Genomic DNA, 25,385 nt, shown 5'->3' with positions numbered 1-25,385 from the left:
TAGAGTTACACGGGTAGAGGAGAATTTAAACACTGTGATCACAGGTCACTGTTGAAGCAAAATTGCTGTGGTGGCAGTTTAGTTACTAGAAGAAGCCTAATCGATGAAGACAAAAATTGGTCTGGTGCCACAGCTCCTGTCTGACTCCATGAGTCCAATTATTTCACGGACCATATATATATCATTCCCCTTCTAGACTCAAAAATGACTCTCATACATGGTGTGTTCTTTTTTACTAACCTAAATACAAGTTAAGGAAGCACTCAATACTCCTGCCTTCTTCCACACCATATTTTGCATCTCATTTCACACCACCTGAAGTAAGAGCTGGGTTAGGTTTTCCACGGTCCTGAGAACCAACTGTGAGTTGATTCAGACATTGCTAATGGGAGCAGGCTTCCAATCAACCCCACCTTTTCTTAAGGAGGATTCAAATATCTTTTGGTTAAAAGTTTCACCAGGTATTTACCTGGTAGACTTTTTCTTTTTTAAAAATGTATTTATTTTTTAATTGAAGGATAATTGCTTTACAGAAGTTTGCTGTTTTCTTGGCAGACTTTTTTCTTAATGTCTAGTCCTGTTTTCCTTCTATTATATGTTTGACCAATGAGCTGGTCTTTCAAGAGTCTTCATCCATCTCTGATATGAATGTTTTGGGCCTCTTGGCAGAGGAAATATATCTTAAGGTTGGGTTAACTTCTTTATATACATATTGAACATATTATTTAGATATATTAAACACACTGCTTTTAAAACTGGCCTCCTCCATGTGCTTGGTCATCTGCTACCCTGCCCCAACTCCATCCTTCCAAGTCATCAAATAATTAGGAGTTAATAAAGTCAAGATTTAATGATATAATATGAGTAAGTACAACAATTTGACACAGAGCAACTAAAGGCAGGAAAACAGTCTGGTGCTCCAAGTAGGCAGCACTTCAGAACTCTTGGATCTAGTTTATGGCTCCTAACAACAGTTACCATGACGATGATGGAGCTGGTGATAGTGGTGATGACATTGAGGATAATATTTGCTAGAACCTTATAATCTGTAAAGCACCTTCACATGTTACCTCATTTAAACTTTACTCAACCTTACAATACAGTTATTAACAGCACAGATATCCTTATTTTTGCCGATGAAAAATGCATCTCAGAGAAGAAGGGACCTGCACATTGTTAAGTGACTCACACGGTTATAAACCAGAGGATGAAGATATAAGCGCAGACCTTGAGATTCTAGATTCTTCCCTCATATCACGTGGCCTCCTACTTCCTCCTCCTCTGGCAACTTCTCGCAGTGCACTTATTAATTTCCTTGTGGTTGAAATTAAACCTTATCTTTCAGATACATGAATTTTAGCCTTAGAATCACTCCAAAGTCCTGCACGCCATTAAACAGCAGTTAAAGAGGCCCTGAGCCAGGCTCATTAACTATATAAAGAAGGCAAAACTGGGTCTATACTCAAGGCATCCATGGGTTTAGCTAGCCCCAGAGGACACAGGGGGCTTCCCAGGTGGCACCTGTGGTAAAGAACACACCTGCCAACTCAGGAGACATGAGATGCAGGTTCAATCCCTGGGTTGGGAAGATCCCCTGGAGGAGGGCATGGCAACCCACTTTAGTATTCTGGCCTGGAGAATGCCGTGGGCAGAGGAGCCTGGCAGGATACAGGTCATAAGGTTGAAAAGCATTGGACATGACTGAAGTGACTTAGCACACATGCAGAGGACACAGGAATGCAAAGAGGAATTCATTTCAGGTGGATACCCATAAAGGTTGAAAGAGACTAAGAAGTAAACATGAGAGAGAGGAGAAAAGTGTCAGCTAAAACAAGTCTGAAATAGAGGGGAAAAGAATATTAGCTAAATATTCTCTAAGCATTTCACACTGTGCACACCATGGCAGAAATCAATCTAATAAATCTAATTTGAGAAATTTAATATACATTTAGAAGAAAAATACTAGATCTACTTAATTATCAACAGCCCCTTATTGAAACCCATGAACACACCACAAACATATTTTTAACACTTTCCCATCTGTATATACCAAAGAGTTTATCAGCAAAATCTACTGGAATAAGGAATCTCTCCCCCTCTTCTCGGTTCATTGACCACCACAGGGTGGCTATTTTCATTACCTTTTGCCCACCGTTTTCTGTGATCCATTAGACAGCAGCTTCACAAAGTTTCATAAAATATTTTAAATGAAGGTACTTTATTGAGAGGCCACTGATGAATTTCTCTGATAAGGCACACACAGTATTCTCTCTCAATCCAGATCCACGGAAGTACAATTAAAAAAAAATAAACTGCAAATGTGCTGGAGTAATAGCAATGCTAGCTATAAAATTTCAGCACTTTAGAATAACAAAGCCCTTTCACTTATATTGGGAGAAGGCAATGGCAACCCACTCCAGTACTCTTGCCTGGAAAATCCCATGGATGGAGGAGCCTGGTAAGGCTGCAGTCCATGGGGTTGCTAAGAGTCGGACACGACTGAGCGACTTCCCTTTCACTTTTCACTTATATTAACACATAGTATCATATGTAAACCCCACTGACAACTGAGAGCAAGTCTTACGCTCCTTGTTAGAAAAGGAGAAACTGAGTGGCTGGTTCAGGACATGAACCCAGCAGCACAGGCTGCTTCCTTCTGTTTGGAGAAGTGCTACAAGCTCTAGTCCAGTGCAAGGGCATTATGTTGCTTTCCAGCTAAAACTGTAGAATAGGATAGAGAATGAAATGTTTTCATGGATGGCAAGGACTTCATCTGTCTTAAATCTACTGGTTATTGATGTCAAATAGGAGATAACCAGATAACACAAGTTACAAAAGTCACTCAATTTAGTCATTAAAGAGCTCAATAAGCCTCATCGAGTAGCTCCTATACAAGTAAAACATGCTTGGTTGTCTGATTCCCAAGAACACATCATATTAGAGAAGAAAATTATAAAGGTGAGAGAAAAGGCTAAAAGCGGGCCATTGTGAGTAGTAAGAACTGACAGCTGACCATTTAGGAAGCAGAAGCAAAGAGCAGAGCCGCTGGGAGCCATGACACCCACACACCCATCCACAAGCTCCCAGTACTTCTGTGCTCCACACCGGACAATAATGCCTGCCGAGGATCACACTCTCCAGGTAAACATCAAGATGCTCATCACTGTGTTTCAGGAATAGAATCCACTTTTTAAATATATATTTAAAAATTAGTAACATAAGGAATGGAGAAGGCAATGGCACCCCACTCCAGTACTCTTGCCTGGAAAATCCCATGGATGGAGGAGCCTGGTAGGCTGCAGTCCATGGGGTCGCGAAGAGTCAGATACAACTGAGCGACTTCCTTTCACTTTTCACTTTCATGCATTGGAGAAGGAAATGGCAACCCACTCCAGTGTTCTTGCCTGGAGAATCCCAGGGACGGGGGAGCCTGGTGGGCTGCCGTCTATGGGGTCACACAGAGTTGGACATGACTGAAGCGACTTAGCAGCGGCAGCAGCAGCAACATAAGAAACACCTGAGTGTTTAGAAGGGGTATTTGGACAATGTGACCAACTAGAATGACTCATGTCTCAAAGGTTCTGGACAATATCAATTGCTACAGATGAACAATGCATGAATCTGTCTGTGTGCCCAGGCTTTGCTGTTGAAGTTCTGCATTAATTGTCTCACTGAATCCTAACAACCAGAGCACAAGGTAGATTATTTTGGTCTCTTGATTTCACTGATGAGAAAACTGAGACACGGGGAGTTTAAGAAATTTGCCCAAGTCACCAGCTTGTTAGGGGTAGTTTCAGGATTCGAACATAGGCTATTCAGTCCAAAGTCAACACATGGAGCCAAGGGGCCATTTGGCTAAGAGTCCACTGTGCTGGTTTCTAACTGTTGGCCTCGTACAGCCAACCAGAGGAAACCTCACTTTTCCAAAGTTTACTTATCAATTAGTCATTTGGAATTCAGGCTTTCCATCATTCATTCCACCAACATTTCTTGAGCATCAGCTGTGTGTCAAGACACTGTACAGGGTGCTGAGGACACAAAGATGAACAAACACAACTCCTGCACCGAAGAAGCTAACGGGGAAGGAGGAAGACAGACTTATCAACAGTGAATTACTGCACAATGTGCACTTATGGAAGGAAAGTCTGGTGTCAAGGAAGATGCAGTGTTATGCCTGGTAGTTAGCAGCCTAGACCCGTACTTTTTAAAGAGTGTGAGCACTAGTGAAACTAACAACAGCCCTGACCCCTGAGCCTCCCTAAGCTTCCCTGAGCCCTAAGTCCAGCAAAGCTCCGGGGGCGGCAGGCAGGGAGGTAGACAGTACAGCGTGAGTAACCCTTAGGTTTCCCATATTTAATGATGGGAGTCTCTGGTTCTGGTCAGCAAGGGAATATGAGTTTCGCACACTCTCTTCAATATACTGGTATGTAGCTGCCTTGACCAGCTGTGTATAATGCCCTTCCCCCATCTTCAGGCTATGCAGGTATGTTTTCCAAAAAAGTATATGGAAAAACAAACAAAAAACCTCTCTCGCTTCGTTATATAAATAAACCAACCACTACCAAAATAAAAAGGGAAAAACTTCCATTACACCCACCTTTGGTTTCCTGAATAGCCTCTTTGGGAAGCAATTCAGTGTACTTTTCCCAGAAATCCTAGTTGCAACCTCCCTATTTTTATGTATGTTTGATGAGTTATACAAATAATACATTCTCATTATTTAAAAAATCAAATGATCAGAAGTATGCCGAGTAAAAAGTAATAGTATCACTTTACCTCCTCACCCCAACCCCTCTGGCCAGCTCCACTGTTAATAGTCTAGTATATATCATTCCAGAACTTTGTGCATTTGCTTACATATCTAAGTATCCATACCAATCCATGGCTTTAGGCTCATTTTTAAAGTACATGGAATCACATCAGCACGCACTGTCCTGCAGCTCCCTGTTTTTAAATTAACACTATGGCCTGAAGACCCTTCTATATCACTACATACAGATCTTTAGCTTCTGAAACTGCTCCACAGTATTTCAAGTTATGGGTAATTTTAATTTAGTTAACCAGTCCTCCACTGCTGGACACTTAGGGCTTTCCCAGTGATGCACTATTACAAACAATACTGAAAAAAAGACTCAAATAAATATCTTTGTGAATATGTGTGTTTTTTTGTTTTTGTTTTTCTTTTCCTGAATTATATTTAACATACAATACTATTTTAGCTTCATGTTTAGAACAGTGATTCAATATTTTATTTTTATTTCTATACACTTGATAGAAAGTTACTGTAAAATAGTGGCTATATTCCCTGTACTGTACATTATATCCTTGTATCCTATTTTATACCTAGTAGCTTGAACTTCTTAATCCCCTACCTTTGTCTCACACCTCTTCACTTGTAACCACTGGTTTGTTCTCTGTATCTGTGGGTCTGTTTCTGTTATGTTATATTCATTCATCTTTTATTTTTAGATTCCACATGTAAGTGAAAACATACAGTATTTGTCTTTCTCTGACTTACTTGACTAATCATAATACCCTCCAAGTCCATCCCTGTGGTTGTAAATGGCAAAATTTCATTTTTTTTTAATGGCTGAGTATCCATCATGTTAAAGTATTTTTGGAGGAAAGTATCTAGATCTGGAAACAGTTCTCCCAAATGGTTTTATTTCAAATTTTATAGATACTGCCAACTCAGCCACAAATTTTGATTCATACTTGTAACCCTGCCAACAGAGTGTGAGAATACCTGCTTTCCCACAACCTCCTCAACCCTCAATATCTATCAGTTATTTCCGGTTTCTTTTTACAAATCTGTCGGGAAAAGAAAGCATATTTAATTGCTGTTTTATGTTTTTCTAATTGTGCTCTGCTGTGTGCTCTGCTAAGTGGCTTCAGTCGTGTCTGACTGTTTGCAACCTCATGGACTATAGCCCACCAGGCCTCTCTGTCCCTGGGGATTCTCTAGGCAAGAATACTGGAGCAGGTTGCCATTCCCTTCTCCAGGGGATCTTTCCAACCCAAAGATCAAACCCCTGTGACATATATCTCCTGCATTGGCAGGCGGGTTCTTTACCTCTAGCGCTACCTGACTACTAGCGGTATTTACATATTTGCATACATGTGTGCTGAGTCATGTGCAACTCTTTGCAACCTTATGAACTTAGCCCATCAGGCTGCTCTGTCCATGGGATCTTCCAAGCAAGAATACTAGAGTCAGTTGCTATTTCCTCCTCCAGGAGATCTTCCTGACCCAGGGATCGAACACACATCTCCTGTGGCTCCTGCAATGGCAGGTAGATTCTTTTACTTCTGGGCCATCTGGGAAACCCTTTACATATTTATTGGCCATTTACATTTCTTCTTTTTTTTTGAACTGCCTGTACATTTTGGTTACCTATTTTTCTAGCTAGTGGCCTTTCCTTGTTGACTGACAAGATACTTGATTTCTTTATTTTAGAGGGGAATGTAATTTGTAAGCCTTCTCATCCAGGTGATGCAAACTTGAATGTCAACCACAGAAATAATCAAACTGCAATCTGGAAAGTTACCATATACACCAGCTGTAATTTTAGTCCTTCCTAGAAATGAACAGACTAAAAATAGATTCCCTGCAGTCAGCACACACAGAATCCTTCTGGATACAACCTCACGTGGACATTAGAATGCCCTGAAGTAAGGGAACAGGTGAGAACGTGAATGGGTCTGTCAGCACCACTCAGCATCACTTTGTGAGTGAGTGGGACCAGGGAAAAGAAAATGATTGGGGGAGAAAAGGTTGCTGATAAACTTTGTGCTTGTGCTCGGTCCTGTCCAACTCTTCGCTAACCCATGAACTAAAGCCCGCCAGGCTCCTCTGTCCATGGAATTCTCCAGGCAAGAATACTGGAGTGGGTTGCCATTTCCTCCTCCAGGGGATCTTCCCGACCCCAGGATCGAACCTGCATCTCCTATGTCTCCTGCATTGGCAGGTGGATTCTTTACCACTCTGGCACTAAGAGGTTGGGCAAAAAGGACCCAGACAAATATGATGGAGGCAAAATCACCACAGTCACTTTTCTGCCTCTAGTTGTGTGACCACCTCTCTAAGCTTACACTTTGCTTTTCACATGAGGTGGTGCATAATAAATTCACTGGAAGTGCAGATTCTAATGCAAAGAGTACCAACTTCAGTAATTTGTTCTAACAGATTCAAAGCCTAACTCCCACAGCAAATTAGTAATGCTGGCTGAGTCACGGAGGGGTCACAGACAACGTTTCTTCAAGTCTACCTGCCTCTGTTCTTAGTAATCATCTTAGAGTGAGAGAACAATAAATAACAGGAATCTATTCATATCTCAGACCTCTAGCATGTTTGGAATCACATAGCACCAACTTTGGAACGGGTCAAAGATTCACTGCTCTCAAATCAAGGTGGAAGGTCCCTCAGAGCTAATGCTCTCCGGGGCTGAAAAGTAGCAACGAAGACAAGGCTGCAGACCAGCGCTTGGCGGGGTGTTTCCCAGGGGGCAGGTAGCCAGGAAAGAGGGAGAAGTCTTTGACCTGAGAGGTCCGTCCCAGGTGGGTGAGCGGGTTGTGTCTTGATTTGCTATAGCCCATCAGGGTGAACAATGAAGCCTGGAAGAGCAAGGCTCAGCTGGAGCAAAGAGCAGCTCATAGTCCAGGTGTTGAATTCTTTTCTTTAAACTCAATGGTGATGATAAGGAAGACTTTAAACCATTGCATCTGTACATATCTTTACTCCGTGCTGAATCACTGCATGTTATGGGTGGATTAGGAAAGAGAAGATAGCAGCTCAAGGGCCAAGGAGAAAGACTTGTAGGCACTCTGATAGTTTCTACTAAGTACAGTCTCAAAATTCTGCCAAGGTTGTAACAAATGGAAATGGACAGTGGAAATGTCTTGGCTTCCTAAGTATCCTCAAATAAATTCTCTCATATTTTACTTGCAATCTTAAATGTAATTTTAAATATACTTGTATGCACACACATAGCAACATCCCTCTGAATTCAAAGTTCTAGCAGAAAACGTGAGACTATTTCAAGGCAATATGAAAAATAGGATCATTTTTAGAGTTCTGAGGAATCTCCCAAAGCCTGCTCATGAATATCAGCCATCTATCTCTCTGTTGTCTGGCTGCACTGAGGATTCAATCATAGACACATTGTATTTACCGTGAAAAAATTATTGGACTTTGTATTCAATGATTTACACTCTGTCCTCTAAAGTAGCATCTTCAATTAAAGAGCCCAATTACCTCGCCTGAGCTGGTGGTGTATTAGAACAATCAATTGCATTTGACTAATGCACCCAAGTAATGGCCATTCAATAAATGTGCTCCAGTCAGTCTGAACTGTTGTTAGACAAAGAGAGCCTGGGTGAGAGGGTTTACATCACTGCTGCTTGTGAAGCTGGAAGGAAAAGCAACAACAGCCTTAGTACTTCATGCCCTCAAACAAGATTTCAAAAATGTGACATCTAACTCACAACAACGGGAGGGCATATTTGGTGATATAATAATTTGTGGGGGACAATATAACTGCAACAGAACCCCCATTAAGTATTAAATAATATATCGTAAGTACATGCAATCAGGGCTTGGCAACTAGAAGGCCATCCAGCTGGCTTGAAACTCCTTAACCTAAAAGTTGTAAATTATTAAAATAGGCATAACAAAGATTACTCACTAGAAGTCAGGCAGTCACATATTTTAAAAAAGAATAAAAATATTGTCCACATAAGTCCCTGAAGAGTTTTGTTAACAGATGCTTAAAAGTGCCAGTAAAAACTCTTAACAATTAACAAATGCATTTGATAGAAACAATAAGGTTGAAACAAGAGAATAATCTACACATTGAAGAATAGCTGCCTTCAGCAGAGAATGAAGTGAATTTGGAAGCAGATACCATTTAGAAACTAAATACAGGTACTTCAGTTATGTTTTTTCCCAGAAATGGGATTTATTTTAGATAGAGAAATTCTATCATCTTTTAATACTTCATCAAAGACAGGGTATGTACAGGAGAAGGATGCTGGACCCAACACTGGAGAACTTGAACTTGGGTTCTGCTACTTTCCAGTTGTGTGACTCAGAACAAATAGATTCACATCTCTGAGCCTCAGCTTCTTTATTCATAAAAATCGCAAACAAGACAATAACCAGCTGCCATCCAGCACTATTGGGAGGATTAAGCAACCATGTAAGAGTAAACCGCAAAGTGTCTGGAAGACAGAAGTTTCTCAATGAAAGCTTTTTGGATCTGAAGGATTTATCCTAGTTTTAATACATACTTGCCTTGGATATCCATTTTCTGATTTCAGTAATATGGTTATTTCAAAATTTTGTTGCAGCTCTCTGTTACAATTGCCTTCAGTGCCAAAAGCAGTTAGTTTCTTCCTTTTGTCAAAATGTATAATATCCATTTTTGTGGTCTTTGAAATGGGAAAATTATTGCCATTTTACAATTGAAACCAGAGGCGCAGAGGAATTAAATGATTGGGTGAAGGGTATGAAACAGGTCAGAAGCTGAGATAAATCACCTAGATGTTTTGCCCTGCCCTCCACTACACCCCACCTTACTCCGGACTCTGTGAGGCATTTCTCCAAGTTTTGAAAAGAAATTTCCTGTGACTGCCACATCTCCCTTGAGTCAGCTCTCTCCCCAGCAGACAGGATGCCAATACCCATCAAAATACTCTGCTGACAGCCTTGACACCTCAAAAATCAGGGGAAGGCAGGCTAATTCACAGGTCTCTCTTTTGAGCAAAATTCTGAATCCATTCAGAAGTCACCGAAGTAAGAAAGTCTTATTCATGCCTCTCATTCCTTTCTGATTAGCAGGTTTTCAGATAGCATACAGGCTGGTTTGAACATGATAAAGCCCTACAGAGAGCAGTAACTGTCTCTTTTTTTCTCATAGGAAATATGTGATTCTCTGTGAATTAAAAGCAGTGAGCCACTAGTAAAGTCACATATAAGTAGGTTACCTGAATCTTAAGTCAGCAAGTAATATATATTTTCCTTAATTCTAATAGAATTTTTCTTAATTTGAATAATACACAAGTTTTATACCAAATTTTAAAATTGAGTTAATGGTGCTATAGCTCTTTTCAAAACATTTCAAAAGTTTTGATCAAACCCTAAGTATTTCCAAGCTGCTGATTCTGCTAGCACAATCCCTAGGCTACATTCAATTAGATGGTTTTCCATAGGATTTTTGATAAACTTAAATCTCAGCTTATAGAGAAGACAAAACCCATAAAGTTATTTTAGGAATAAGAAACAGGCATAAAGAGAAATAACCTCACCCAGCTATATCCATGAATGCAGCAGCAGATTGCTGGTGATATCTGTGGTTATTCTAAAACATTCCATAGCAACTGAAATGAGCCATTACCACCTAGAATTAATTATATGGTTTCAGAATTTCGTTACTGAAGCCATAGCCCCATCTTGGGGCTCATTTGCTAGGCTGTAGCCATTCCAGAACAGGAATAAGAAAACAAATCCTGACATAAACTAATACAGACCACACAGCTGCTTAAGACGGATAAAAAGCTTAAAGATTGAGCTGGCATTTTTTCTCTTCTCTCCCATGAGGCACAAAAGTCTTCACAAGTTTAACTGGATCCTCATTTCAAAAAGGACATGATGGGGAGCTTCTCAAAGCTGGGAACTGGCTTGGCTATATATGTATATGATACAGATATATCTATATAGATACAGAATATATAATAGACTATAGCATACAGTGTCATGATATGAACTACATTCCTATTATGGGTTATCATATCATGGAATATGAGTTTTAAAAGTCTGGAAAAGCAGTGCAGGAAGATACCCTAAATTCCTCTAATTAAGTAGCTCAGTTCAGTGGCTCAGTTGTGTCTAACTCTTTGCAACCCCCTGGACTGCAGCACACCAGGCTTCTCTGGTCCCTATCCATCACCAGCTCCTGGAGCTTGCTCAAACTCATCTCCATCAAGTTGGTAATACTATGCAACCATCTCATCCTCTGTCGTCCCCTTCTCCTCCTGCCCTCAATCTTTCCCAGCATCAGGGTCTTTTCCAATGAGTCAGTTCTTTGCATCAGGTGGCCAAAATATTGGAGCTTCAGCATCAGTCCTTCCAATGAATATTAAGGATTGATTTCCTTTAGGATTGACTGGTTTGATCTCCTGGCAGTCCAAGGGACTCTCAAGAGTCTTCTCCAGCACCACAATTTGAAAGTATCAATTCTTCAGCCTTCAGCCTTCTTTTCTTTGTTTCTTTGGTCCAATTCTCACATCCATTCATGACTACTGGAAAAACCATAGCTTTGACTAGATGGACTTTTGTCAGCAAAGTAATGTCTCTGCTTTTTAATATGCCATCTAGGTTTGTCATAGCCTTCCTTCCAAGAAGCAAGTATTGTTTAATTTCATGGCTGCAGTCACCATCTGCAGTGATTTTGGAGCCCAAGAAAATACAGTCTGTCACTGTTTCCATTATTTCCCCATCTATTTGCCATGAAGTGATGGGACAGGATGCCATGATCTTAGTTTTTTGAATGTTTTAAGCCAGCTTTGTCCACTCTCCTCTTTCACTTTCATCAAGAAGCTCTTTAGTTTCTCTTCACTTTTTGACATAAATGTGGTGTCATCTGCATATCTGAGGTTATTAATATTTCTCCCAGAAATCTTGATTCCAGCTTGTGCTTCTTCCAGCCCAGCATTTCTCATGATGTACTCTGCATAGAAGTTAAATAAGCAGGGTGACAATATACAGGCAAATTAAGTAAGCTGCAGGCAAAATCATCAGCTACTGCACAGTGGTAACAACAGCAGAGGGAAGTGAGGCCATAGGGAAGGAAGTGGAGTGAGGAAGGAGGTGACCTGAGGGCGATGCAGCACAGCCAGGGCACTGCAGTTCCTGGGACTCCTCTTGATTTGAGCTGAACACCTTCCCGGGAGTGAAGAGTTCACCCTTGGGAATCCCCAACTATTAAGCACCTATGATTTCCTCTGTATTTTCTCCATGAACAGTGTCAGTGATGGCATATGCAGCTCACATGTAAAGACACCTCACTTGTACATTTCATATCATACACTATCTGAGCTTAGACTTCCCTTTAGGTATCAGATACAACCTCTGCCCTCCAGATGCCTACATCAGACTGAGTGGATAAACAAGTGAGCACCCATTCAATAACAGCAATAAAATTATATTAGGCTGGACATGCGAAATTACCATGTTTGGAAATCAGAAGTGGTTGAACATCAGCCATTTTGTATGTTTAACTTAATATAAATCACCAAAATGCAGTGAGGGGCCAAATAGCTTAGAGACGGGGCTGAGAACCTGAAGATTGAGGCAAATTGTTTCAAGTACATTCCCTAACCCCATATTCCACCCACAACAACATGGGAGCTAAGTTGCTTCCGTCGTGTCTGACTCTTTGCAACCCCATAGACTGCAGCCCACCAGGCTCCTCTGTCCATGGGGTTTTCCAGGCAAGAATACTGGAGTGGGTTGCCATGCCCTCCTCCAGGGGATCTTCCTGACCCAGGGATCGAACCTGAATCTCTTATGTCTCCTGCATCAGCAGGCAGCTTCTCCACCACTAGCGTCACCTAGTAAAGATGGGTGAATATATCTAAACGTTAGAAATCAATTTTTCATGATTTTCAACACAAAATCCAACATTAAGTTTGTTCAAGAGTTTGGACTTCCTTTGCTTTCTACTATTTTCCTCAAAATAATCAAGTATAAAATTAGCCAGAGGGAAAGAAATTTTAACAAAAAGGTTTTCAATATGGTGACTTTGAGGGGTTCAAAATAGTACCTACTAGTGTTTATTTTTAAACTCATCACTTTTCAACAAGAACACAATATAGAAGAATTTATCGAGGCCTCCAGCTCATCTTATTTTTCATGATAAACTTTCTATGTGAAGAGAATGTGACTGTTTCTGAAGAACTTTCCTGCGTTATCTTATTTAGGCTTCTAAAAACATCATGAGGTGAGAATTAGCATTCATACTTTACCGAAAAGGAAATGAATTGTTCTAGAGGCTTGCTTAGAGGGGAGGAAACCCGGTTCTGTTTTTCAACCTAACCTTTGGCTTCTGATAGAGACTCTGATTGGCTTCAGATTCTGACGTGCAAGCAGCTAATTAAGCACGTACAAGATGCCAGGCCCTTGATTAGGGGGTTTTCCTTGTGGTACTGTTCATCTTCTAGCAAACACTTGACCAGGAAGTCAAGCCTTTCTTTAAGTGTGCAAAAACTCAGGAGTCACGATATTCAGTTGCATCAAAAGAATATAGCTCAGCTTTTAGAAAACAGTCTCTGGAGAGAAGCTCTTCTCCATGTAGGCTCCTTCAATTGTTGTTCATATTAAAGAAGGAGAAACAAGAATGAGACCTGGGCTGTGTCACTTAAGTGTCCTTGTGTAGCCTCAAGTTGAAGAAACATTTCTGGGATTTTTTTTAAACAAAGGTTAAACCTCCTGGTTCCCTCTATGCTATGTGACTCAGATGAAGAAAAATTTCCTTGTCCACAAAAGCTAAGGACAATATAAAGTGGTGATATAGAGTTATTTGTTAGTAAAAGTGCCTTTTGAAGAGGCTTTTCCAGGTGGACAGTTCACCATCATCACAAATCTGTCTCACCCACTGCTCTAAAGATATGCCTGCTGCTGCTGCTGCTAAGTCGCTTCAGTCGTGTCCGACTCTGTGCGACCCCATAGACGGCAGCCCACCAGGCTCCCCCGTCCCTGGGATTCTCCAGGCAAGAACACTGGAGTGGGTTGCCATTTCCTTCTCCAATGCATGAAAGTGAAAAGTGAAAGTGAAGTTGCTCAGTTGTGTCTGATTCTTAGCGATCCCATGGACTGCAGCCTACCAGGCTCCTGCGTCCATGGGATTTTCCATGCAAGAGTCCTGGAGTGGGGTGCCATTGCCTTCTCCAAAAGTTATGCCTAGGATAAGCCAAACAGGAGTTAATGGATGAATGGAAACAAGCAAAGGAGTAGCTTACAGAGACACGGGGTAACCAAGGCCAGTCCCTCCAAGACTGAGGAATATCTCAAAGAACAAAGATGCCATAGCCTCTCCTCACACCTGAAAGAAGTTAGTTGGCTAATGCTAATTAGCTGAGGAATGCTGTGCTTGTTATGCTCGAAAATTAAAGATCTTTGCTTTATGCCATGAACTGTGGTTGATAATGTGGCCGCTGTCTTATTCAAACTTAGGACCAGCTCTCAACTGTTGTATGGATTTGGAGAAATGCTTCTCCAATCAGCTACCATCCAATTTCTGAACATATCAAAAACTCCTGTGGATGAACACAGGTCTAAAGACAGAATGACACGTGTGAATAATTTATTCACAATAATAATAATAATTCACAACAATAATTTATTGTTGTTGTTTAGTCATTAAGTCATGTCTTTGTGACCCCATGGTCCAAAAGATCTCATGGTCTTTTGCCAGGCTCCTCTGTCCATGGGATTTCCCATGCAAGCATACTGGAGTGGGCTACCATTTCCCTCTCCAGAGGATCTTCCCCATCCAGGGCTCAAAATCATGTTTCTTATATCTCTTATCTCCTGCATCAGTAGGCAGGTTCTTTATCACTGAGCCACCAGGGAAGCCCTGTGAATGATTATAGCATTGCTCAATTCTTTGGCAGAACTCCCATTCATAGGATGGTCTGAAGACCACAGGACTCATTTTGCAACCCTGCTAAATTTAGCTGGAAACAGTAAGTACTGGAGAAGAGTTGCCTGTCTTTGTAGCTCAACACACCACTTGGCTGCAAAGAGAGCTGAGGCTGCTGATAGATTTGTCCTGACACTAGTCTTCTGGGAAAATCTTTCCTTCTGCAGGGCTCCAAATGTGGCTCAACAGACACTCACAGTTTTGACCACCATTGATTTTTAAAATTTATATTTTTTGCTTTTAAGAGTTCAAAGCTCTTCCTATGTTCCCCTTCTGGAACAGGAAAACTATAGAACCCCGCTTAGTCAAGATGAAACTGGAACTATAAACTTAGTCCTCAGAATTAACAGGAAGGGTCAGCTTCAAATTAATAGCTGCCTCCATGGTTTGGATCTCTGCATAAGTGGCACACCTTTAAAGAAAGTAGGAGCACAGTTAATAGGGGAGATTTATACACATGACTCCTACTCCCACCCAAAGGTTCCTTCCCCTCTGTAGGCATATATTATTAGGCAGTCTGCTCTAATTTTGCGAAATGAAATACAAGATTCGTATTTTCCAGAAGCACTGGGATGTCAAAAGAAATGTAGAGTTTTCTGTAGATTGCAAATGAACCTTGAAGCACAGGTCTTTCTTTCAGTTAAGTGTTATCATTAAGGATATGAGTTTTGTGAGTAATATTGATCAAAGAATATTTAATTTATGCTTTTATTATTTCAGGGATTGATTCCTGGGATGCTTGTTTTGTTAGGTGGTCCAATAATCTGTTCATGTGTTCACAAGGCAATTGCAAAGCTGCAGGACAAGAGCCCGGCCACTGAAGCACGACACACCCACCCCGGTTTCTCTGTCACTGACTGCCACTTAAAATTTGGATTAACTTAGGTATGACATGATACAAATTTATGAAACATATTCCACTATCTTCCTTCTTATGAAGTTCAAATATATTCTAGATTCTTCAAGCCAAAAATGGCTTTCAAGATATTTAATAAAAATGTAAAAAATTTTCTGAGCCAAGTTATTCCATGTCACATAAACCTTTCCCCAATGTAGTCAGAGCTTAAAAGGTTCAATACAATTTCTTAAACGTTACCCCCTTTACCTTTATAGATTGGCAGGGAGGGACATTAGTCTGTGCCGATTTAATCAAGACAAAACCAGAAAAGGACAATGGATTGAGTTCCCTGTCTCACCACAATTTATTATAAAGACCCAACACATAGCTATATTCTCAGCCATAAATCCATTTTACTCACAAAGTGCTGAAAAGTCAGAATTTTCCAATCATTTCTGGTTTTAAAGTAATATACGTACATGTGGGTGGTGAGCAATCTGTTGAGATGAAGCAAAGGGGTATGTTCTTGGATCTCTGTGTTTAGGTTCAAGAGTCTTTTCTCTTGGTGATTCCTCGGGCTACAAGTAAAATCAACTTGTTTTACTTTTACTCTAGTTGTAGGTTAAAATATTAAAGAGTGTGTATCTTATTGCTGCTGTGACATTCTGCCCCCTTCCCTTGCTGAACTGCCTCAGAATCAGTCAGTGTTTCCCCAAGGACACAGGAAGACCTGAGGGAAACAAAAAAGCCAACTGAGTCTAAATAAAAAAATTTTTAAATCCAAAGCACAGAAAGTCAAAGCAGTTTTTGTTTTACTAACCATTTTGGGGACAGAAAAGGCTTTTGAGTTCCCAAACTTTGGTTTAATTTGAAGGACAAATTCTATGAGGTTTACACTATAAACAGTAAAGTAGGGAAGAATGTATGATTTCAGAGTTAGTGTTTCATCCCCAAAGGAGATCAATACAACAGAATTGATGGTGGTGGCAAGGCATGTCTGAGGGAGGTGTTTGGGGAGAGAAGAACAATTCAGCAAATTATTGGTATGGGTCAGGGAAAGAAAGAGGCCCAGCCCCTGACCACTCCATTATGGGGTCAAATCCCAGATGAGTGAGGGGGCATCAAATCTCCATCTTGCATCCTGAGTTGAGGGTTAGTATAACCCAAGAATGAAGGCATGCGAGAGCATGCAAACACTAACAGAAGGCTCATGAATGGATAGAAACCCCTCGCTATTCCTTCCAAAGTCAGAAACAAACAGTGATCCCAAACATCACCTATATTTTAATAGCACATAAAGAAAGATAAGACCACAGAGACCAAGAAACAGGACAGCACATTCAGAACAAGTAGGCTCTGGATGGCTTTACCTAGAGGGATTTCCATGAAGTGGCTGGAGTAGAATTTAAATCACAGTGGGTTTGGGAGTGTTAAGAAAGGGAAGAAACGGACCCAAAAAATGTAGACAATCTTTTTAAGACATTTGGCTATAAAGGGGGAGAAAAGGATGAGAAGAGATAAAAGAGTATGTGGCAAAGATAAAGGTTTTGTCCCTTTTTTTTTTTTTTTTAAGATGGGACTGGCCCTCTACACTCTGATAAGAAGGACCCCCTAGACATGAAAATCTGGAAGATATATAGGAAATAGAGGAAATTGTACACATGTGGAGGGAAGAGAAGAGGAAAACCTCTTCTAACTGGAGGAAAGGTAGGATGTATGAATACAAATGGGCAGTTTTAATTAATATATATTAGAATGCATAAGGATAAAAGGATAACTGGTCTGCTGAACTCTCTGATTTGTGCTGACTGTGGTGAGAGGTGGGAGGAAGATGACCCACACCACAGAGACTAGCTGCTCCACCTATGAAGGGATGAGAGAAGAGAGGAGTAAGAGGATGGGGTGAATTTGTGTGAAGCTGGGGAGAACAGAGGAAGAGAAAAAACTGACAGCTGCCGTGAGGGGCCGACTCTGGGGGGAAAGAGTGGTAAAAACAATTGTTAGAAAATCCAGCTATGTGTTCTGAGATTAGTTCTCCTCTTCATCTTGGTTAACTCCTTAAGAACCTTTCAGTAAAGACCTTCATTGTCTTCCAAGGCTTTCTGGGTCATGCTACACTTTCACCATGTTGAACTGTCCTCAAAGCAACTGGCCTTACTCCAGGTTATGTAGGTAATAAGATTTGGTGGTAGGAAATTTAGATCTTGCATAGTAAGAGGTGAGACTGTCTGCTGAATGCGAGGTAAGGAAGTGGTTTGGTCAAAGATTGGGAGAAAGTAGAGAAGTTTTCACATGAGTGTTGGGGAGAATGGCAGGAGTGTCTTAGGGAAACCTAAGAATCACTTTGGGGGCTTCCCTGGTGGCTCAGACGATAAAGCATCTGCCTGCAATGCGGGAGACCCGGGTTTGATCCCTGGGTGGGGAAGATCCCCTGGAGAAGGAAATGGCAACCAACTCCAGTACTCTTGCCTGGAAAATTCCATGGACAGAGAAGCCTTGTAGGCCCCAGTCCATGGGGTCGCAAAGAGATGGACACGACTGAGGGACTTCACTTCACTTGAAGAATCACTGAGCTATACTGAGGGGTCCAGTTGAGACTGGAGGTCAAAACTTTACCATAGCAACCATCTGGACAGTGGTTTTTCTCTGAAAGTGCTTAGCAGTATGGTTGGAAGCAGGAGAAAGCACTCAACTGGATTAAGCATTGGTATCCCGCCGTGTAAGTGTTAAGATTTTAACTTCCCAGTACTAGAAAGGTTCATGTCTAAGTATCCAATACTATAATGCCTGACAAATAGGAATTGCTCAATAGACCTTTATTGACTGGATGAACAGGAAAACTGAAAATACTGGTAAGAAGGTGTTGAAATAACAGGCCATGGTGTCCACAATTAATAGGGAAGGAAGTGGAGACAAGAGGGGGCTGAAAGGGGAAAAGTCAAGGGGACCAAAGGTTCCTAGGAGATTTCTCAGGTCTACCAGTCACATGAGCAGTATCACCACTCAAGAAACTTTGAGTCTTAAAGCACCCCCCAGCAGCTGATCCAAGAAGCTATTAGGCCCAGTATTGGCCTTTAGTTCTTACCAAGAGCAACAAGCACATCCTTATATACTCTCATCCCTTAGTATCCATGGGGGATTGGTTCCAGGACACTCCCAACTTTCTGCAGATTCCAAAATGTGCAGATGCTTTAAATACCTTATATAAAATGGTGAAGTAGAGTCAGCCTTCCAAATCTGCAGATAAGGAACCTGGAGGGCTGCACATATTCCTCTTTTCAATGTTCAAAACTCCTTTAATAGAGAACACAACACTGTACAGCAACTATATGCCAATAAAAGCTAATTTAAAAAGAAAAAAAGTTCCCTGCATGTAATATCTTTCTCATTCATTCTTTAAACCTGCTGTTCCTCTTTGTTTATAAACTTTTGCCCTAGCTACCATAGGTTTCTTTCTTTCTCCTTTATCTCTCATCCTCATTCACTTTCCATTTTCAATTGGTGAAAATAATCCTGGCCATAGCAGATATCACTAAAGATGAAATTCATGATATGTCTGCAACGAAGACAAGGAAATCCTTACATTTCAAAACTAAAGAAGTCAAAGTCTCTTACAGTCAGTGAAAATGGATACATTTAAAAATAGTCACAGCCCATACCTTCTTATAATCAAACTGCATTTTCCCAAGTACTTGCATTCTACACATTTTCCATTCTTAGACTATTGGTTATATTTTAATTATTAACATAAGTCTTTCTGCTATTAATATTACAAAGGTACACGATTTCTACAGCAGGATGAGTTGGGTCGACTTTTGAAAAGTAGCCCAAAGATGTTTACAGTACTGTTCTGATGAAGGATTTGAAAAGGAACTTTTGGACTACAACCTATTTGCTGGGGTTTGGCATAGTCTCAATTCCTGCTTGAATTTCCTGAAAAATCACAATAAGTTATTTCAGGAAAAACAGTTGCCAAACTTTCTGAAAAGTCACAATGAATGGTTAAATTCTGAAAGATCAACCAGCCATCTTTTGGCTCCCATCTCCTCTTTAAAACCAAGCTATTTTGAGAATTTCCATTCCTCATGCTCTTTTTCTTCCCAACCCTGACACTATTTGAATCCCCTCAGTGGCATTTTTTTTTTTTTTTTTGACTCAGGAAAACTTAAATAAGTTCCAAGATTGCAGAAGAGCCTTATTATTTGATGATTGTGGGTCTTGTCTGGGAAAAACTCCAAACAGAGATTTGCCATTTTAAGCAATTCCTTTGAATTCTCACTCTATTATCAGCAATAGTTCAGTATTATTGGTTTATTATTGATTTTTTTTCACTTCCATTTACATAAGTTAACTAGGCACTCCAATTTCCTCTTCTCGCTTCTGTTTTCTTAGTTTTTAAGTCCCTGAAGGACTACACTGTTTTAGCTTTTTGAGTTTTGGAGAACACACACACATGATACCTTGCCATTATCACAAACCCATAATCTTTTCCCCTTCAGCACCATGACTATTTCTTCTTTATAATCTTCCTTCTTTCTCTTTACCCTACTTTAATATAATCAGCTGCCACATTCTGTCAATTTTCCCTTTAAAATCTATTTTAGGTCCATCTTTTTCTCTGACTTCCCACTGGCACTATCCTGTCACAGGCCATCGAAGGTTCTTTTACACTCTCCCAGCCAGCTTTCCTGCACCCTCCTCCCCTCTCCACACCCATCCCCATGCCCCGCCACACACTCAGTCCATATGGTCCATTATCCTGCTTAAAATATCCTGTGAGGGCGGGAAAGCATCTCCTATGCATTTAGGCACACCTCTTAATTCTCACAGTCCTGCATGATAAATGTGACTTTCCTCATGTCATAAATGAGGAAGCTGACTTGCCCAAAGGTTAAGCAGCTTGTCCCAAATCACCCAACTTGTAAGTGTTCCAGTCACTGGCCCTTAAATTTGAAGAGGGAAGAGTTGTCTGTGTCGTAACAGAAAAATAAAGCATTCACAGAACGGAGATTTGATATTTACTCTCTTTAAAGTCAAAGAATTAGACATATGTACAATTATTATCGCATCAAGGGCAATGACTGGCAAGAGATGGGATTTACACCAGACAAGTAGAAATCAGAGCCTGCTCTCAAAGAATTTATAATCTAATTGGTCAGAGTATGCGTCTAGTACATGCTGGATATACAGCACATGCTAAATAAATGCTCGCTCAAGCCAGGACCAAGGAATGGAAGGAGTTTGCTAGTCTCTTTCTGGCTTGTCGCAGGATGCTTCTTAATATAAAGGGCTCTGGCACTTCCTCCTAACCCAGTCCCAAAAAATATCAGAACAATACACTGTTGGGAAAAAAAAAGACGTGGAGATTACTGGGCTGCCTTCCAGCCACAGACCTATTTATTTTTCCCTAACAACAAGATAACTATTGCTGGATATTATTATGGGATTTTTCCATATATCATTTAGTTAGGACAGTGACGACCCATTGCAGCCTTTTAAAGTGCACTGGGCTTCTGCCAGCTTACCTCACTCTACAATTTTATCTTTGGTTTTTATTTTTATGATTATTCAAACTTCCCATTGCCTCACCAATTCCTCATTTGACCACTGCTGCTGTGGACTACACACCTCGACACAGACCCCTTGGAAAGGGTCTTTTTCACTTGCGGTGGGCTCCTTTGAAACAAGTTCTTGCTACGTTCCACATTTTGGCAAACAAGGACAAGTTCAAGGAAATTGGAGGCCGAACTCGACAGAGCACTGGGTGCAGCTGCTGGCCCAGCTGTGCAATGATTCTCAACTGGTCCATTACCTCCAAAACTCAACTATTCAGCACAGCCTGCCCCAGTCCAGGACTCCTGTTGGTCTAATATATTTGGCAACGGCCATTATTTCAGAAATGAATGCTCGTGTGTATTTATAGCAAATCGCGTGCCTGCTCTATCAACAATTAAAGAGATTAGGATTCAGCAGACATATTCCTCTAATTAGGACAAGATGGAAGATACAGCATACAGAATGCTGCAGTTTGGTCAAGGTTTATTCTTTCCTAACAAGACTGCCATGTTGTCTCCCATCACTCCAACGGCCCCTCAGTCCCAGGGCCACCCCATTCCCTGCATGACATGCACTGGGTCTGTCCCATAGAATTTTCAGGCAGGGGATTCTGTTTGCAACGGACGTTTCCAGTTTCCCCTTCCTCCCTCCTTCAAACCACACCGGAGGCTTGAATGGACTGTTTCAAGGCTTGTTTTGAAAATAACGTGGACAGCACCATGTGGCCACTAAGTTCACTCAGTTACGCCCTTTCCCTGGAGCTTTGGTGGATGCTATAAGCTCACACTTATGTGGTCTCTCCTCTGAACAAAAGCCTGAACTCAGTGTCTGGGCCATAAATTCCATCTTGCCTCGCTCTTGCCCATGCATTATTTAAGCAATCTCCTCGGTGAAGCCGGCATGAGAATTTCCCTCTGAGTAACAATCAGTGAGTGCCTTCCGCGCTGTTCTAACGGGAAATGTAGGCTATCTGAGAGAGTTCCACCCATTCACAGTCTTGATAATGAAATATGATAATCTAATTTGGTAAAAATAAACTGTGAAATCAGAGATTTGAAGCAAAAACTTTAAAGATGCAATTCAGACGAGCAATCAATGCTTATTCAGTTTCTGTACTATCTCAGCTTTCTCCCTGTGCAGATGCTTAAGTGATGCTAAATTAAATAATTGACAAATTTTTAAAACTGCTGGAAATTACCATCTGTACTTAATTTTGGAATATAAAAAGGTCCATAGAAAACACCCTTTATGATTATTTTGTCTAATAACAGATATGAAACAATACAAACATCCCAGTCATAAAAATATAATGCGTTTCAAGCAGTCTGGTTTACATATTCAAACAGTTATTCAAAACAAAAGACCACAGGAGGAGTAAAAAGCTGGGTTACCAATCCGTCTTTTCAAATGAATGGCAAAAGAACTGAGTTTTCAGTTTAAAATCTATCCCTCTAGCCCTCACCTCCCCACAAAACCAAAACCAAAACCCCAAAAACTCACCCACAGGCTTGCTATAGACAGTAATGATCACATCACTTTTTCACATTTCTCTTCTGGATAAACCCTGGGCTTAACTGTTCTCTGTTAAGAACTTTATTAGGTTGGTATTCCATTTATACAAAATGAAGTCTAGGACTGTAAATAAACATGCTTGAGGCTTCCATGAAAACAGAGAAAGAGAAACAAGCTCCCTGCCTGGGAACACACTGGCAAATACGTGGATAAAACAAGCTGAAACTTACAACAGACTCTCCTCCCAGGTCCAGCTCAGCAGGAGCCCCTAAAGGTACATTCTAGATTTTTTTAATCCATGCTCTGCTCTTCTCACTGAGGGGACTACTCAGGCACATGGTCAAGTTGCAATCAGCTTCTCCCTCAGTGATGTATGAGAGCTGGGCTGATTTATCTCGTCTTTCTGCAGCATATTAGCACTAATGTTCCTGCGTCTGCATCCTACCTTTCTTGAGCCGTAGCCCGGGCTTTATCATTGGTAATCTAAATTAAAGAGCCAGTGAACAGAAAAGGGTTGTTGTCCCCCACCCCTCCCTGTTTTCCATGAAACAACTGCCAGGCAGTCATTCCCGGACAAGGATTCCACTGTTTATTCTATGGAGCCTTCTCTTCAGTATCCCATTGAGACTGGAAGACAATTGCAAAAGGAGAGGACCAGCGAGACTGTCTTAGTTCAGAGGCTTACTTATGACTTATTCTCTAAAACGGGGCCGATGGCCTCAGGACTTACTAGAGAAAGCTGTCATTTGCTGGGTTTTTTTTTCAGTCTAGAATACAGAATCGACACTATTTACAACAACAGAGTAACTTGATCCCCCACTTACTGCCCAGGGTGCAGCACACCTTTCGGTGCCTTTTTTTGCCCCTGAGAAATCTCTTCCTTTCCCCACTAATGTTTATTTTATACATGCTTCAACGTTCAATTTAATGTGGAATATGAGTGCTATGATTTAGCAAGTTGAACACAAGAAGCATGAAGTCCTATAAAAAATGGAAGGGAAAAAAATCAAACAAATTATTAACCTTGTTATAACTTTCTATCAACAAACTAGCTGAAGCAGGAGCACAATGCTCTATGTAATTCACGAGTTGTCAGTTCCTGTAAGATACATTTAAATTTTCTCCAGCTCCACAAATGTTTGGGAAGAGGAAACATATCAATAAATTTTCATAGGAAGGTTTTTGATCTCTTGAAAATGCTGACATCTCAGCAGCACCTCAGTGCTTTTAACTCAGGTTTCCAACAACTACTGGAATACTACCAGGCTTGTTTTCACATTTGAAGCAACAAAACTTCTTCAACAGCTGTTAGGCAGCAGCATTTGTGGGTAACTATAGTAAGTTTCATCTTTATTTTGGGGTATTTTGTTAAAACATTGTTTTAATAATTTTAAACATGTATACTGCATCTTTAATTTTGCTTTTGAAAATTAATAAACTATGACACAGACATACCATATAGACTTGCCACTTTTCATAGATTTAGAATATTAAATTCTCAGGTTCCTTGGTAATTGCATTGCTTCAATTTTTCATTATTAAAACTATGTCTGTTGTCAGAAACACAAAATACTCATATTCTGGGCCCTTTTGTCCCCTCCAACCCCTTCAAAAATTTTTTTAATCTCAAACTTTCTGCTTCCCAGCTCTTTTCAGAGTTGCAGTCAAGACAGCACACTCAGGAGGGTTCCTTGAAGACTATCCAGAGTATCAATTCTAGATTGTATCTCTTGGTTAAAATTTTCACATTTATATGAATTTCTACACTCTAGAACTGGTTTATATTGAACTTCTCCACAAACATCCAGGGTAATTATTTAAAATTTTAAATTTGGGCTTGTCACTCAGTCATTTAAAACTCTGCATAGCTTCCCGTTATTCTTAGGATGAAAGCCAAAATCTTTATCACAGCCTTCAAGGACTCAGTTTTACTTCACTCGGAAGATAAGCCCACCTTCCCAGAACTGACTGGCTGGGATTCAGAACCATGAATCAATCAAGTATTGAACCCCTGCTCTTTACTGGCCAGTCAGCTCTGAGCATGGTATCCGAGCACCAGTACGGGATGCTGAGAGAATTCCAAAAGCAAACATATGGACCTTTTCTTTTAGTTTGAAAGTAACATACATGAATAAGATCTTATTAGTTCCATATCAGCTTATAAACTACGACAAAATCAATATGAAGCAAGTCAGACTCAAACATGCAAAGTGAAGATAAAATCAAGAGTAAAAACAATAAGATGAAATTAAACATTGGATGAATGTTAACTGAAACTGACAGGCTACAGGAGAAAAGGAGAAACAATTAAGAAGAAACTCCAAAATAAGTATTGCTCAAGCTTGGTATTCTTAGGCTTCCAAGGTCTGTGGCTCACATGAGCTAAATTAGACTTACGTTTTTTAAAATCAGCTATTCCATGACTGTGTTTATGGGATTCTTCCTAAATAATTCCTAGATTTTCATTATATTACTGTTGATATTACTTTCTTTCAAAAGTTATCTTTATTTTCATCACAAAACAACTATAAACTTCATCAGTTTCTAAATAAGATGGCCAAGGAGCCCAACAACACAGAACCATGAAAATATGGGCTTTTTCATAACCTGAAGATCTACTTTGCAGTTAACCAAGAGCAACATGATCCTTTCATGCAACTTGTATGTATGTTCATACATAAAATAATGTAAAGTCCCAAAGACATATGAAGCATCCACTAATGAAGCCTTGACATAGTCCAGTGTGTTAGGAATTGACACCACAAGGCCCATGAATCCCA

General features: G+C 40.5%; 1 protein-coding gene across 7 annotated transcripts in view; it reads right to left on the bottom strand.

Moving 5' to 3' along the window:
* RAPGEF4 (Rap guanine nucleotide exchange factor (GEF) 4) overlaps positions 1-25,385 on the bottom strand; it is a 274,066-nt gene that overhangs the window by 188,710 nt on the left and 59,971 nt on the right. The window contains exons 1-2 of one of the 7 annotated variants that reach the window (XM_010843834.1): positions 16,017-16,417; positions 12,555-12,609 (exon numbers count right to left, since the gene is read on the bottom strand). The exons of 2 other annotated variants lie outside the window; for them this stretch is intronic. The gene's annotated coding sequence lies outside the window, so the exon portion shown is untranslated. 4 more of the 7 variants (XM_010843832.1, XM_010843835.1, XM_010843830.1 and 1 more) reach the window with 4 other exon arrangements.

This window comes from Bison bison, unplaced genomic scaffold (genome assembly GCF_000754665.1).
Source record: "Bison bison bison isolate TAMUID 2011002044 unplaced genomic scaffold, Bison_UMD1.0 scf7180017864190, whole genome shotgun sequence".
Classification (NCBI taxonomy): Eukaryota; Metazoa; Chordata; class Mammalia; order Artiodactyla; family Bovidae; genus Bison; species Bison bison.
The sequence above is the reverse complement of the archived record's forward strand: the minus strand, read 5'-3'. Positions and strand labels throughout refer to the sequence as shown.